The sequence below is a fragment of the Gopherus flavomarginatus genome (assembly GCF_025201925.1).
Source record: "Gopherus flavomarginatus isolate rGopFla2 chromosome 13 unlocalized genomic scaffold, rGopFla2.mat.asm SUPER_13_unloc_6, whole genome shotgun sequence".
In the NCBI taxonomy this organism is placed as follows: domain Eukaryota; kingdom Metazoa; phylum Chordata; order Testudines; family Testudinidae; genus Gopherus; species Gopherus flavomarginatus.
In genome coordinates this window covers 594796-608037 of record NW_026114614.1, presented here as the reverse complement: position 1 = coordinate 608037, position 13242 = coordinate 594796, and the positions used below count along the sequence as shown (strand labels likewise).

The 13242-nt window shown below is 39.3% G+C and overlaps 1 long non-coding RNA gene across 1 annotated transcript; it reads right to left on the bottom strand.

The window, feature by feature from the left end:
- Positions 1-289: 289 nt before the first annotated feature.
- On the bottom strand, positions 290-3240 carry LOC127041873 (uncharacterized). The gene is made up of 3 exons (XR_007771737.1): positions 3207-3240; positions 2436-2541; positions 290-526 (listed from the first exon to the last, which is right to left on the bottom strand). It is a non-coding gene; the product is annotated as an uncharacterized LOC127041873 (long non-coding RNA).
- Positions 3241-13242: the final 10002 nt, after the last annotated feature.

The window sequence follows — 13242 nt, the reverse complement described above, 5'->3', positions numbered from 1 at the left end:
ACGCACACGTTCCCAAATAATGGCTAACCGCCTAGGCTAAAAAGGGTAACAATATACACTGTGTTAGGAAACATCAACATGTACGTAATGTTTCAGATTTAGACATTTTATATTTGTCTCCCCTCCAATCAGAACCTCCACTACCTATGCCATCTATCATGCTCTCTCCTGACACAGGTAAGGTCCAGCAATAACTGAACTCTACTTTTGTAAAAAACTTCAGTTTTAACAAATATTTTGGAATGCTGTTTAGACTAGCTTGTTTGATTTGAAGCAACGGTGTATTTTGAAGCAATCAAAATTTCTTAACTTCCTATTCTCTTCACTATAGTGAGTTGAGCATTAGTGTTTAAAAAATGTTACAGTAACACATTAAATTTAAATACATCTTTACTATATCCAACCTGCAGTGGGCTTCTCCAAAAACCAGAGCCAATTAAAATAAACGTTAACATTCTGTACCTTAAAATCAATGTTATTCTTAATTTCACCAGGCAACTTGGCATTATCTTCACTTTTCTTTAAACTGAAATAAAGCAGTTGATTAAACTATTAAAGAATGTCACAACAGTATTCAAGAACAAGAAAATAAAGAATCAAGCCATTTTAGTAATAGGTACTTACAGCAAAGTGAGTTAAGTGTTGTAAACATATGAGTATCACTCTGCATCCTAGATCCTCAATAAAGACTGCTTAATAAAGTAAGGTAAAGGCCATCTTACTTTATTTTTTTAAACCATACTGCACAACTGGTACCTAGCAGTAACAGTTCTTGCATCTGAAATCAACTGGGGGAGGTTTTTAAATGCATATTTAATATACACACATGCTGAGGTGTGTCTCACTTTTTGTAGTGATACATTTTTAAAAAAAAAATTTGATTATTTTACTTTCTTGACATGAAAATTAATGCAACATCACTGCTAATTATTAAAGAAAGGATATAAACTTAAAACAAATAATCTGGGTCAAAAAGTTCTGATTACACTGAAAAGCAGCAGTGTGGTGTACCAGCTCCTCTATGAAACTTGTCTTCTCCAGAATCTCAGCTCTCTTTCTTCTTTAAGTCTCTAGTTATGGTTGTAAAAAACCTCAAAACACTAAATGAGAGTATAGACTTGACCTCAAGTTAATTGGCAATTAACAGGTTTGTAAAGGTTAGTGTGGATGCTCCCCAAAGGTCTGTTCCAGGGTACAAATCTTTGTTCTTTACCTTGACTGAATCCCAAAGTAAAGGGCAAATGTTTGCATCCATGGAACTCAGTGGTGAGCTGGAGTCGGTTCACACCGGTTCGCAGAAACCGGTTGTTAAATTTAGAAGCCCTTTTAGAACCGGTTGTCCTGCGCAGGACAACCGGTTCTAAAAGGGTTTCTAAATTTAACAGCTGGTAAGCTGAAGTGATCCAGGAGCATAGCTAGCGGGGGAGCTTCCTGCCCAGCTCACTTCTGCTCTGCCGCTGCCTCCCTGGGCCTGAGCACGAAGCCGCCACTTGCTTCTCAGTCCTCCCAGGCTTCCCACGCAAACAGCTAATTCGCAGGAAGCAGGGGGGGCCTGTGAGCTCAGGCTGACCCAGTGCTCCAGGCGCTGTGCGGCGGCAGGGCAGGGATTCCAGGGGGCCATCAGGAATGAGAGGAGGGGTTGGATGGGGCAGTGGGGGGCAGTCAGCGGACAGGGAAGGAGGGTGGATGGGGCAGGAGTCCCGGGGGGCGGGCCATGACCCCCTTGCAGGGTGAGGGAACCAGTTGTTAAGATTTTTGCAGTTCATCACTGATGGAACCCCTCCCCTCTCACAAGACAGCAAACATCATTCTTGGATGAAATTCTATCCCTACTGAAGTCAATGGCAAAACTCCCATGATTTAAATAGGGCAGGATTTCATTCCATGTAACCACAGTTATTGCACATACCGAAGAGTAGAATAAAGCAAGCATGTAATAGATTTGAACTTCTTCTAACACTATGTAGCAGCTGAAAATAGAGGTAGCACCATAGTGACATGTACGCTCTGGCTGCAAAAATTTATATTAATCAGGTAACAAGAGGCAGAAAAAAAATTCAGCTTGACTCTTCCCACCCCAAATTAATTTGCAGTGCTGTAACCTACAAGAGAGAAGTTTTCACTTGTAAACTCAGCAAATTTTATATTTAGCCATTCAGGGACAGTATAAAGCTGTAAGAGGTCATTTTCAGTCACCTTTCTGAGCTCTTTTATTTTAAAAAAAAATTCCAGCCCTCTCCTGCCTCATTTTCTTATGATGTTCTTTTTTACAATGATGTGGAATATCTTTCAGTATAAGACCAAGCAACATAGATCTTCTAAAAGTATTTGAATTATAGTTAAAAAAAATTAGATTTAAATCAAGAGTAATTCTCATTTGCCTATTTTTAAGATTCTCTGAGTTACAAGATATTGCTTTAACATCGTAAACTTACTTTTGTTTAATTGGCTTGCATACAATACCATGTACAGACCAATCTTTCTTCTGGCAGTCTGTAGAGCAATAATATGTCTGTTTACATTGAGAACATCTCAGGTCTCCTAAAATTAACAACAATAACAAAAAGTCAGTATTGTGCCTAACTTAATGAAGGGAAGAGGCACAATGTCAACAAAAAAAAGTCGTTTGCAGTGCTGTATCTGTGTTGGACCCAGAATATGAGAGGGACAAGATATATGAGGTAATATCTTTTATTGAACCAACTTGTGTTGGTGAAAAGGACAAGCTTTCAAGGCTCGAAAGCCTGTCCCTTTCATCCACACAAGTTGGTCCAATAAAAGATTATCTCATCCACCTTCTCCCTCTCTCAAAAAGAGCTGTCAAGTTATAGAATACGCATTTATTATTAACTTAATACACCATTATCTTTTTGTTTTAGAAGACCAGCCTGTACTTTGTTAATTTTTCACTTAAGCATTTGCTTTTTCATCTGTGTGGTATCACTGAGGATTTTTCAAAGCATGGACTCATTGATTGATTTGCCTGATTAATAGCTTTGTCTGATGCTTTTGAAATCCTTGCTATTTATATGTTTTACAGAATTACTATGCCAATTTAAAATTTCACTTTCTTTCAAAGTGAAAGTCTGGGGAAGATGGCTTAATATCTACATTTTTATAAGAGCGTTTTGCACATATATACTTGATAGCCTAGTCCAACTTGAGTACTGTGTGTGCAGGCCTAAAGGATAGTAATAAAGGCTTACCATACAGACCACAATGATGACAAGTAATCATCCGAGGGGTCAGCATTAACGAATTAAATAGTTTTGAATCATAGCTTATAGATAAAATATTCTCAGGGGAATTCTGTATCTTTTTGTGCTTTGTGTGAAGCAAGTCAGAATTGGAGCTCTGTAAGAGAACACAAATCTCAAATAATATTTTTTAACAGGAACTCAAAGCCCTAAAGCAGTAATAGTCCAATACAGAATACCTACAATTCTAGAACTGCTTACCCTAGTACAGAAAAGTTCTCAAAATCCCAAAGCACATATTATTTTCTTTACAAATAACTGCAGACAAAGCTACCAAATTAAGTAAGTTTTATTCTGTTAAGGTCCTGATCACACTTTAAAATTGCTACGAAAATTGAGACATTTAAAGCCGATTCTTAATTTTTTTAAACTAACACAGAGCTGTTTCACTTAAGCAAACTGTGGATCACGATCATTTAGGGGTACCATTTGATTAACAAGAGAAGATGCCAGGATCAACAGAGAAATTGAATAATTCTTTTCATAGTACAAATTTATCTACCTCCTAAATGCTTTAATCCAGTAAGAAATCTCAACCCTTTAAAATGTAAACAGTTTTATTCCTTCAGTAAAACAATTTATCTGTTTATAAACTTAAATAATTATGCCAGCACATCTGTTATGCTGCAATTGGGTTACAGCAATATTTTGGATTATCTATATAATAAGATTCACTCATTTTGACCCTAAGGGAGATACACTTACAATAAGCGGCATACAGTAACTCCTCACTTAATGTTTATTTTCCACTACATGCATCTGATGAAATGGGCTGTAGCCCATGAAAACTTATGCTCAAATAAATTTGCTAGTTACTAAGGTGCCACAAGTACTTCTGTCCTTTTCACTTAACGTTGTAGTTATGTTCCTGAAAAATGCAACTTTAAGTGAAACGATGTTAAACAAATCCAATTTTCCCATAAGATTTAATGGGAAAGCAGGGGCTTAGGTTCCAAGGAATTTTTTTTTTTGGGGGGGGTAAACAAAAGGCATTATATACTGCACAGTACTGTACTATGGTTGGGAAGTGCCCCTGGCATACCCGACACAGGAACAGCCCACTGCAGGCAAGGATGCTAGGAAACACCTTTGCAGCAGCAGCTTCCCCAGAGAAGAACAGGCGCTGACTTTGCCAGGGGATGCTCCAGGCCCACCTCTTCTGATCCCCGCTCCACTCCAGGCCCACCTCTTCCGGTCCCCGTTCCATCTCCTCTCCCAAGCACGCCGCATCCCCGCCCCTCCCCACCTGCCCCAAAGTTCTAACTGCCACCAAACAGCTGTTTGGTGGCAGTTAGAACTTTCTGGGAGGGAGGGAGAGGAGTGGAGATGCAGCGCTTCCCCACTCCTCCCTCCCTCCCAGAAAGTCCTAAGCACCGCCAGACAGTTGATGCTGGTGGGGGAAGAGGCAGAGAAGAGGAACTTGTGCAATACTCTCTTGTAAAGTCACTGCTTTTCCACAGAATCTTACAAGCAGTGGACAGAGCAGGCAGCCAAACAATGTTATAAGGGAGCATTGCACAACTTTAAGCAAGTATGTTCCTTAATTGAGCAGTGATGTAACTTTGAAACAACGTTAAGCGGGAGGACATTAAATAAGGAGTTACTGTATCTGTGCCATGCCAAGAGTGAGTCCTACACTATTGTGATATCAGAGAGAACAACTAATCATCACCCTTACTCTATAATTAATTTTCATGCTCTCATACAACCAATAAGATTGTTGCATGAGAGAGACTACAGAGATGGTATATTACTTGTCCTAACTAACACTTGCACAAAACACAACCCTCAAACACAAGTCTACACAAATAATATACACAATAACCCCAAATACACACAGGCCCCCACTGCAGCAAACACTCATTCTCCATGCACACAAACTCCTACCACAACCCTGCCCCAGATACAAAACAACTCCAAATATCACTCTGAAGCCAAGAATGCCTGTTGAGTCAGTATGCAGTGATAGAAACAGCTGCAAGCATATTTGAAAACTTTTTTTAATTTGGAATATCACTGGGATTCACAGTCTGTTACTGTCCAATTTTTAAGTTCTCAACCATTTTTGGCTCCCCCCGCCCAAAAACAAAAATTATGCCTATGCAACAGCATGGCTTTCATCTACTAGATTTATTTACGATTCTGTAATTAGACCATTTAATAATAATGTATCAGCAAATAATTTTACATTTCATTCTTACATCTAATTAGATAACAATTCAAACAAAATAGAGAGTAACAATAAGGGTCATGCAAAAGCAAACAAGTTCTCAAACTGCAACTTTGCCAGCTACTATCAGTATTGCGACAGAGTAAAGAGTAGGGGATTTCAGCTATGTCTACACTACAGACCTTACAGCTGCATCACCGTTAAGTTCTCCCGTGTAGCCGCTCTATGCCGACAGAAGAGCTCTCTCCGTCGGCATAATAAAACCATCCCCAACAAGCAGTGGTAGCTATGTTGGCAGAAGAGTGTCTCCTGCCGACATAGTGCTGTCCTTGCTGGTACTTCTGTCAGTGAAATGTTTTTTTCACACCCGGACCAACAAAAATTTTAGCAAGAAAAGTGCTATTGTAGACACAGCCTTCATATGCTATTTAATAACTCCTTATGAAAAAAGGTACGTACACAGCATTAGTTCTGAAAAAATGTCAGTTTCAGGTCTCACATGTGCAGGCCTCATGCACATTTTAGACATTTAAAATCAAAGACTTTACCTCACTGTAGCATGAAGGCTGGCCTACATACAGTTTTTTCAACAATGTAACTAAAATAGGTTGGTGGCAGTTTAACTTAAATCAGTACAAACCCTAGTGTGAACACTCAGATCAGTGAAGAACCAAATTAAGCTAAATCGAATAAAGACATTTTAAAAATCTTATTGAGAAAATGCTTTTAGCAAATTGATATTTGTCAATAAGTTAGGGAACATTGATTGTTCAGTGTGCCAGTGACTATGGAGAGAAAAAAAAAGATATATATTATAAGGAGAAGACAACCAATAAAAAGCAGAGCAAGACAACAGCTAGAAAAGAAGATCTACAGAGCACAAATTTTGAAAAATTAATAGAAGTGAGAAATAACATAACTAGCCCAGAAAGAAGGAATTTACAACAGACATGTACATTTAAAAGTAGGTATATCAAAACTTCTAATATTTGTCAGTTTTTCTTTTTTCAAAATTTCTACACTTTATTTCATGTGAATACAATAGTCATCTGACTGAATGGCCAAATGTTAATAGTTACTTACCTGCGTTAAGTTTGGACCAGCAACCTAGAGAGAAAACAAGATAGAGAAACTGGGTAATTCAGTTTTCCTACATTTCATGCACCTCAAAAACTTAACATTTATGACCTCTTCAAGAGTCTTAACATTTATGACCTCTTCGAGAGTCTTAACATTTTAGGACTCACATCAGTCTTACATTCTTACAAATTCAAAGATTATATTTAGTCCAGGATCTTTCTAGACCACTAGCCAGTGAAGAAATCAATTTATTGTCTTAGTGGAAAACAGATGGCCTTTAACAAAACAAGGGTCTTTTAAATTTCCATCTTTGTCAAGTCAGTGATTTTCAGAGGCATATTCAAGAAGCTACATTATAAGACAAATATTGATGGGGAGGGAGTTAAAGTGAAGCTCTCAAATTATGGCTTTAATTTTGACCAGCACACTGTATCTGATACTGTTAGAGAATCACTGTTCCAATGCCATTTTTTAAATTTGAGCCAGAGGTACCTTCTCATTAAAACGCTTAATATTTTTTCTGATATTTACTTGGCAGTTTATCGACTACCCGTAAATAACAGTGAAAATTTTGCTGAACTACTGGGCATTTATGTTTTAATTTATTTTTAATGTGAATTTTAAGTTTATATTTTATAAAGTACACAAATAAGGTCACTTGTAAGCAAGAATATTGCCTCTGCAAACAAAAACAAATGGTTAATTGTAAACTGAAATGTGATGCCAACAGGAAAAAATGAAGCAAAAATAAACACAAATGCAAATATTCTAGAAAGGCATAAAATATGGTGATCATTTGTTAGCATTATACAAGCTACCAATTTGGCACAAAACCCCAACTCACAGCATTTTCCTCCTTAGCTGAAGGTGTTAACAGCAAACTACTTCTATCGCTTATGCTTTCCACTGACTTTCCTAAAAACAAAGAATTGTTTACAAAATGGTCTGATTTCATAAAACCAAAGACAGGTGTAGTATTAACAGATTGTTTACAAAAAGTATGAGAAAGTTTCAAATAACATTTTGTCTAAGAAAACTGAAGATCTTCCATTTCTACAAATTAAGAGCAAACGAATATGAAAACACAAGTGCCACAGCTTTTTGTTTTACAGTTGACTAACAATTTTTGACACAAATCATTCTTACCAAAGATATCACTGAAACTCCTCATGTAATAAAAATGAGATCAGTCTATCACTTGAAACAAGACTTTGGATGAGTAATTAACAAAATCATGCACCCTTATCAATACAAATTATACTACTTAAGTCCATGGGTGTGACTTTAAAAGAGTATGACCCCAAACACAAGATTTAAAGAGAGACCAACTAAACATTCTGAAATGCCATTAGATGACCCATTATTGGAATAGAAATAATAGCTAAAATAACTGTTTCTAGTTTTACTGCACAGTTAGCCTAGGTGATTGGCACCCAGGTCTGAACATTCAGGTTAGTCTAGTCTGGATGTGAATGTCCTCACAGCAAAGCTATACCTGCATTACTGTTTCACACTATGTCTGCACTCACTCATATGCCTAGGAGGGGTATATCCCATGGTTCTTTGTGTTGAGACACTCAAGAATTATTTCCTAGGGCTTTCAATAATGGGAGAAGCCATTTATCCTTGTGGCCCGGGGGGTGAGAGAAGAAGATTGAAGGAAAAGCACTGGAAGATTATCAGCACTCAAATGATTTTGCCTGCATCCTCACTGCTCTGCCAGGTCTAAAAGCCTCCAGCAGCTCTGCAGGGCCAATTTTGCAGGGGAAAAATAAAATTCTGCACAAAACATTCCGTGCAAATTCTCAGTTACGCAGTGGTACAGAATTCTCCCAGGAGTATTGTACGCTTGTTGCTGTTTGAAAGACTTACACAAGCAAGGGGAAACCTCTAGTTATCAAGACATAAGCGGTCCCTGAAATTAACAACTTTTTAAAGTGACTAGATAACAATTTGATAGTTTCCCTTTAATGGATTTTATTCCTTAGTCAGATACATTTACAATTGTTGTGCATAATTTTTACATATATACATGCGTATGGCAAATTAATGTTATCCCATTACCAGGTACTCTATCTGTATTCAGACTGATGACCTTTATCAAATTGGAATTTTAGATTAGTGAGGAAGTTTACGAAATTAGTCTTTTCCCTCCCACCTGCACACTACATATATGGGCATGTTGTATAGTGCTACAAAAAGGTAACCCTTCACATAGCTTACCCTATTTAAAAGATGTTTTCTCTCACCTGTTAGTGTTCCCTTGCTCATCTTTGATCCAAACTCTTCCTTGTTAAAGTCATTTGCCACTCCACTCTTGCAATGAGAGCTAGCATCTCCTAAACCATTCTCATGACTATTAAAGAACTGTTTAGCTTGCTCACAAAATAAGAAGTTTTTGTTGGATAATCCAGAAGTTCTACCTCCAAGCACAGGGCTTTTCACCCAGAAGTTGGGGTAGATGTGAGGGCTTCTTAAGGATTCGTTTGGGGCTTTGATCTCCTTGCTCTTTATATGACATCGTCTGTTTATCTTGTAAACATTCACACCCAAATCATTCCCCGACATCCTACAAAGTTACTATTCTGTAATTACAAAAACCTAGAGGGGAAAAAAAGTAGTTGAAATGTGTTAAACTGAATATAGCATTCAATTCTGACTTCTAAAATACTTAAATATAGCTTAATTTTAAGGAAAAATTTAACAATGCTTATTAAACTAAGAAAATAAAGTATAAATGATTATCCTAAAAGAAAGGTGTATTAAGTTTCTTCCTTAAAATTTCACCATTTTTGTCATTCCTGACTGAGAATTTGTTAGTAAAGAACTCTCAAAGGGGTAGTGATGATGGACGGAACTAAATCTCTCTCTCACTGAGCTGTCCATATTTTTAGTAAATCCATGTCTATGTTAAGCTAATACTAACAGCATAATTCTGAGAAAAAAATGGAGACGTAACACTTAATTGTCATACTCCTCTGTTCTTAAAGGACTAGAGATAAACAACTGAAGGCAAGGGTTCTGAAGTATTACAAGTCGAAATATTAGGAAGAAAATCCAAATTCAATTTGGCAAGGATTATCTTGGGAGTATACTATACCAGACTCTGCTTTTCAATGATTTTTTTGGCATTTGGGGCTGGTCTCCATTAGAAAGTTAGGCTGACCTAAGTCACCTTATATGATCCTAGAAGTGCATGTGTCTGCACTCAAATTTATCTCCAGATGCCATAAACACACTGTTACAGCGACGCAGTATCACCACCTCCCTGAATGGCATTGAGCCATGGCCAACATACTGAGATTGACACAGAACAAGTGTAGACACTGCATGATCTATGTCGACCGTTACAGGCCTCCAGCAGCTGTCTCACAATGCCCAACAGTGACTGCTCTGGTCACAACTGTGAACTCCACTGCCCACGAGTCATGGAGACCAGAACCCACTCCTCAAATGTTTATTTTTTAAATGTTTTTTCCCAACTGTCCAGCTAGCAGCTCTCCCTTGTTGTGTGCAACTGCCCAACTGGTCACGCCACTTACACATTCTAGACACTCCTGTCTGGAGGCACTATGGTCTGAGGAAAAGAGGCTGTGCAGCCATAGCCACAGAGCAGTTGTAGAAATGTGATCATCTATGAAAAACTGAATAGGGGAGGCGGGCAAAGGGAAACAACAGGGATCAGCAACAGTACCACATGAAAATGAAGTAACTGTGGCAGGCATCCCACAAGGCCAGGAAGGTCACCAGTTAATCTAGTGTCTAGCCGCAAACTTACTTTTACAACTAACTACTTGACATACTTAGTGGAGATCCCACCAGCACCTTGCACAGCACTGCTAATACTTCGGAGGAGCCTAATGGAGACACCTGGTGCTAACAGCAAGCAGGAGGAGTATGGAGAGGGATCTGCAATGTGGCATTGGAGGCATCCAGCTACGTCCCAAGCTAGGACATGTTTGAGACTACACTGCAGTCTAGCCCAGGGGTCGGCAACCTTTCAGAAGTGGTGTGCCAAGTCTTCATTTGCTCCCTCTAATTTAAGGTTTGGCGTGCAAGTAATATATTTTAACGTTTTTAGAAGGTCTCTTTTTACAAATCTATAATATATAACTAAACTATTGTTTATGAAAAGTAAATAAGGTTTTTAAAATGTTTAAGAAGCTTCATTTAAAATTAAATTTAAATGCAGAGCCCCCCGGACCAGTGGCCAGGACCCAGGCAGTGAGAGTGCCACTGAAAATCAGCTCATATGCCGCCTTCTGCACACGTGCCATTGGCTAGACCAGGGCTAGGCAACCTATCTCGTCAGCTGAGCCTGTTGCAAGGGAAGGAACCTTGGGTAAATATGTGAATGCCTTTTCCATTACAATGTAAAAGTACAGATGGTGCCAGAAACCAACTTCACAGGACAAAGGTATGTACTTTTCGTTGTTTTACTTGTACTAGAAGAGGTAGCAATCCAACATTGGCAAGGCGGGGTTGGAGAGAAAGATATGTGGAAATGTTTATGTACACAGGGATATCCCCTGAATCCTCCTGAGAGATCTCAATGAAACTTCCGTGGATGTACTCTGCAATCCTCTCCTGAAGATTTCTGGAGATGGTAGTCTAATTTCTTCCTCTGCAATAGGACACTTTCCTGTGCCAGTCACAATGACTTTGGCAGGCATCATTGCTTTAAACAGGCTAACAGCATGCAGGCCCAGGAGGCTTTGGAATGCCAGCAGAAGCTGTGCTCTCTATGCCTTTGTTACCCTCAGAAGCGAAATATCAGCTGAAAATCACCACCATCTGTGGAAAATGGTGGCACTACTCAGTGCCATTGCCCTGCACTCATACATGGAAACAAGGACCAAAGTTTTATTGTTTCAGGCAATCAAACAATTCCCTCCTTCTCCCCCACATTTCCCTCATAGTGCATACTCACTGGGCCTTGGACCAGAGGGTGGTGCGGTGCCAAAGTGCTCCAAAGCTGGTGTCAATAAGAATGTTTCGTTTAAAACTTTTATGGGATGAGTTCTGAACATTAACTTTCACCTTCTGTTGTAACTAAATACAGTGATGAGTCTTTGTGTTTTATCTGTGGCTATTGCCGTTGCAGCCTTGTGGGACGTCCCCTCCTTATCTGTGAAACACCTGGCTCTGATGAGGAAGAGAAAGTAAAGAACATGGAAGGATATGCTCAACAAGATCCTGCAAGTCAGTGCTGCATCGGATTGTGAACAGAAGGCCTGGAGGGCGAATACTGCTGACAGTATGGAGAAAGAAAGAATGGATAGCAGAAAGGCCCAGGAGACATAGCAGGAAAAGTAGAGGGAAATGCACCCAGACATAATGGGACTTCTCCAGCAGCAAGCACTAACACTGCAGACACTTGCTGACCTAAAAGTTCAACAAGCATGGGCTCTCCTCCCTCTGTAGTCAATGCAGAACTCCATTTTAGCACCTCCCTACACCCTCAATGTTCCATTTGACATCAGAGGCTGCGTTCCTACCCCCACCACTCCATGCCAGGGGACAGTACAAACAGCCACAGCTTCACGTACACGGGCCACAGTTGCTGGATGTGTAGCAAAAATAGACTGAAATGGAGATGAATTTTCTTTTCCCTTGTTAAATCACTAGAGCAGAACTTATTTTATAAGTTTTCATTGCATTTATTTTTAATCAATTTTTGTTGCAAGTGGTTTTGATATACAAAACATTTTTTTTGAATATCTGCCCAAGGCTACTCAAAGCACCCCAATACTTGTGACTGTTCAGAGCAAAGGCTCTCATAGGATCAGTGACAAACAGTGTAATAGACCTCTACACCGATATAACACTGTCCTCCACAGCCAAAAGAATCGTACTGCGTTATAGGTGAAACCGCATTATATTGAACTTGCTTTGATCCGCCGGAGTGGTCCCCCCCGCCCCCTGGAGTACTGCTTTATTGCGTTATATCTGAATTCATGTTATATCGGGGTAGAGGTGTAATTATAAATGTGCAGCAAGCCCTGTATAATTAACAGATGCACTAACTGTATTAGTCATGTAAATGCATACCAAGTAACACATAATTCCTAACAGGCCCCAAAACTTCGTGTCCAGGTAGAGCACAATTCACCACACTACATTATGGTGGCTGAGGGAGTTAAAGTGCTCTTTCAAGGCCTCCCTCAGTCTCATAGCTCTATTTTGTGCTCTTCTAATAGCACTTGTGCCTGCCTGTTCAAACTTATCAGAAAGCTGCTCCACCTCTGCCCTCCACCCAAGCTGCAACTTCTACCCTTTTGCCTCACAGATATTATACAGGACACAACAGGCAGCTATAATCATTGGGATATTATTTTTGCTGAGATCCAGTCTTGGAAGTAAACACCAGAATCACTTCTTTCTACCAAAAGCACATTCAATTGTCATTCTGCTCCTGCCGAGATGGCAGTTGACTCTTTCCGTGGTGCTGTCAAGATGGCTGGTGTATGGATTCATGAACCAGTGAAGCAAGGGATAAACTGGGTCTCCCAGGATCAGTATTGGCATTTCAACATGGCCAGTGGTAATCTGTCAGTAGGGAAAGAATGTTCCTATTTGTAGTTTTCTGAACAGTTCTATGTTCTAAAGATGTTTGTGTCAAGCACCTTCCTTGACCAGCCAACATTGATGTCAGTTGGTGGTGATCCACTAACACTTGCATAACTATAAAAAAGTAGCTCTTTCTATTGATGTACTCTGTGGCAAGGTGGGCTG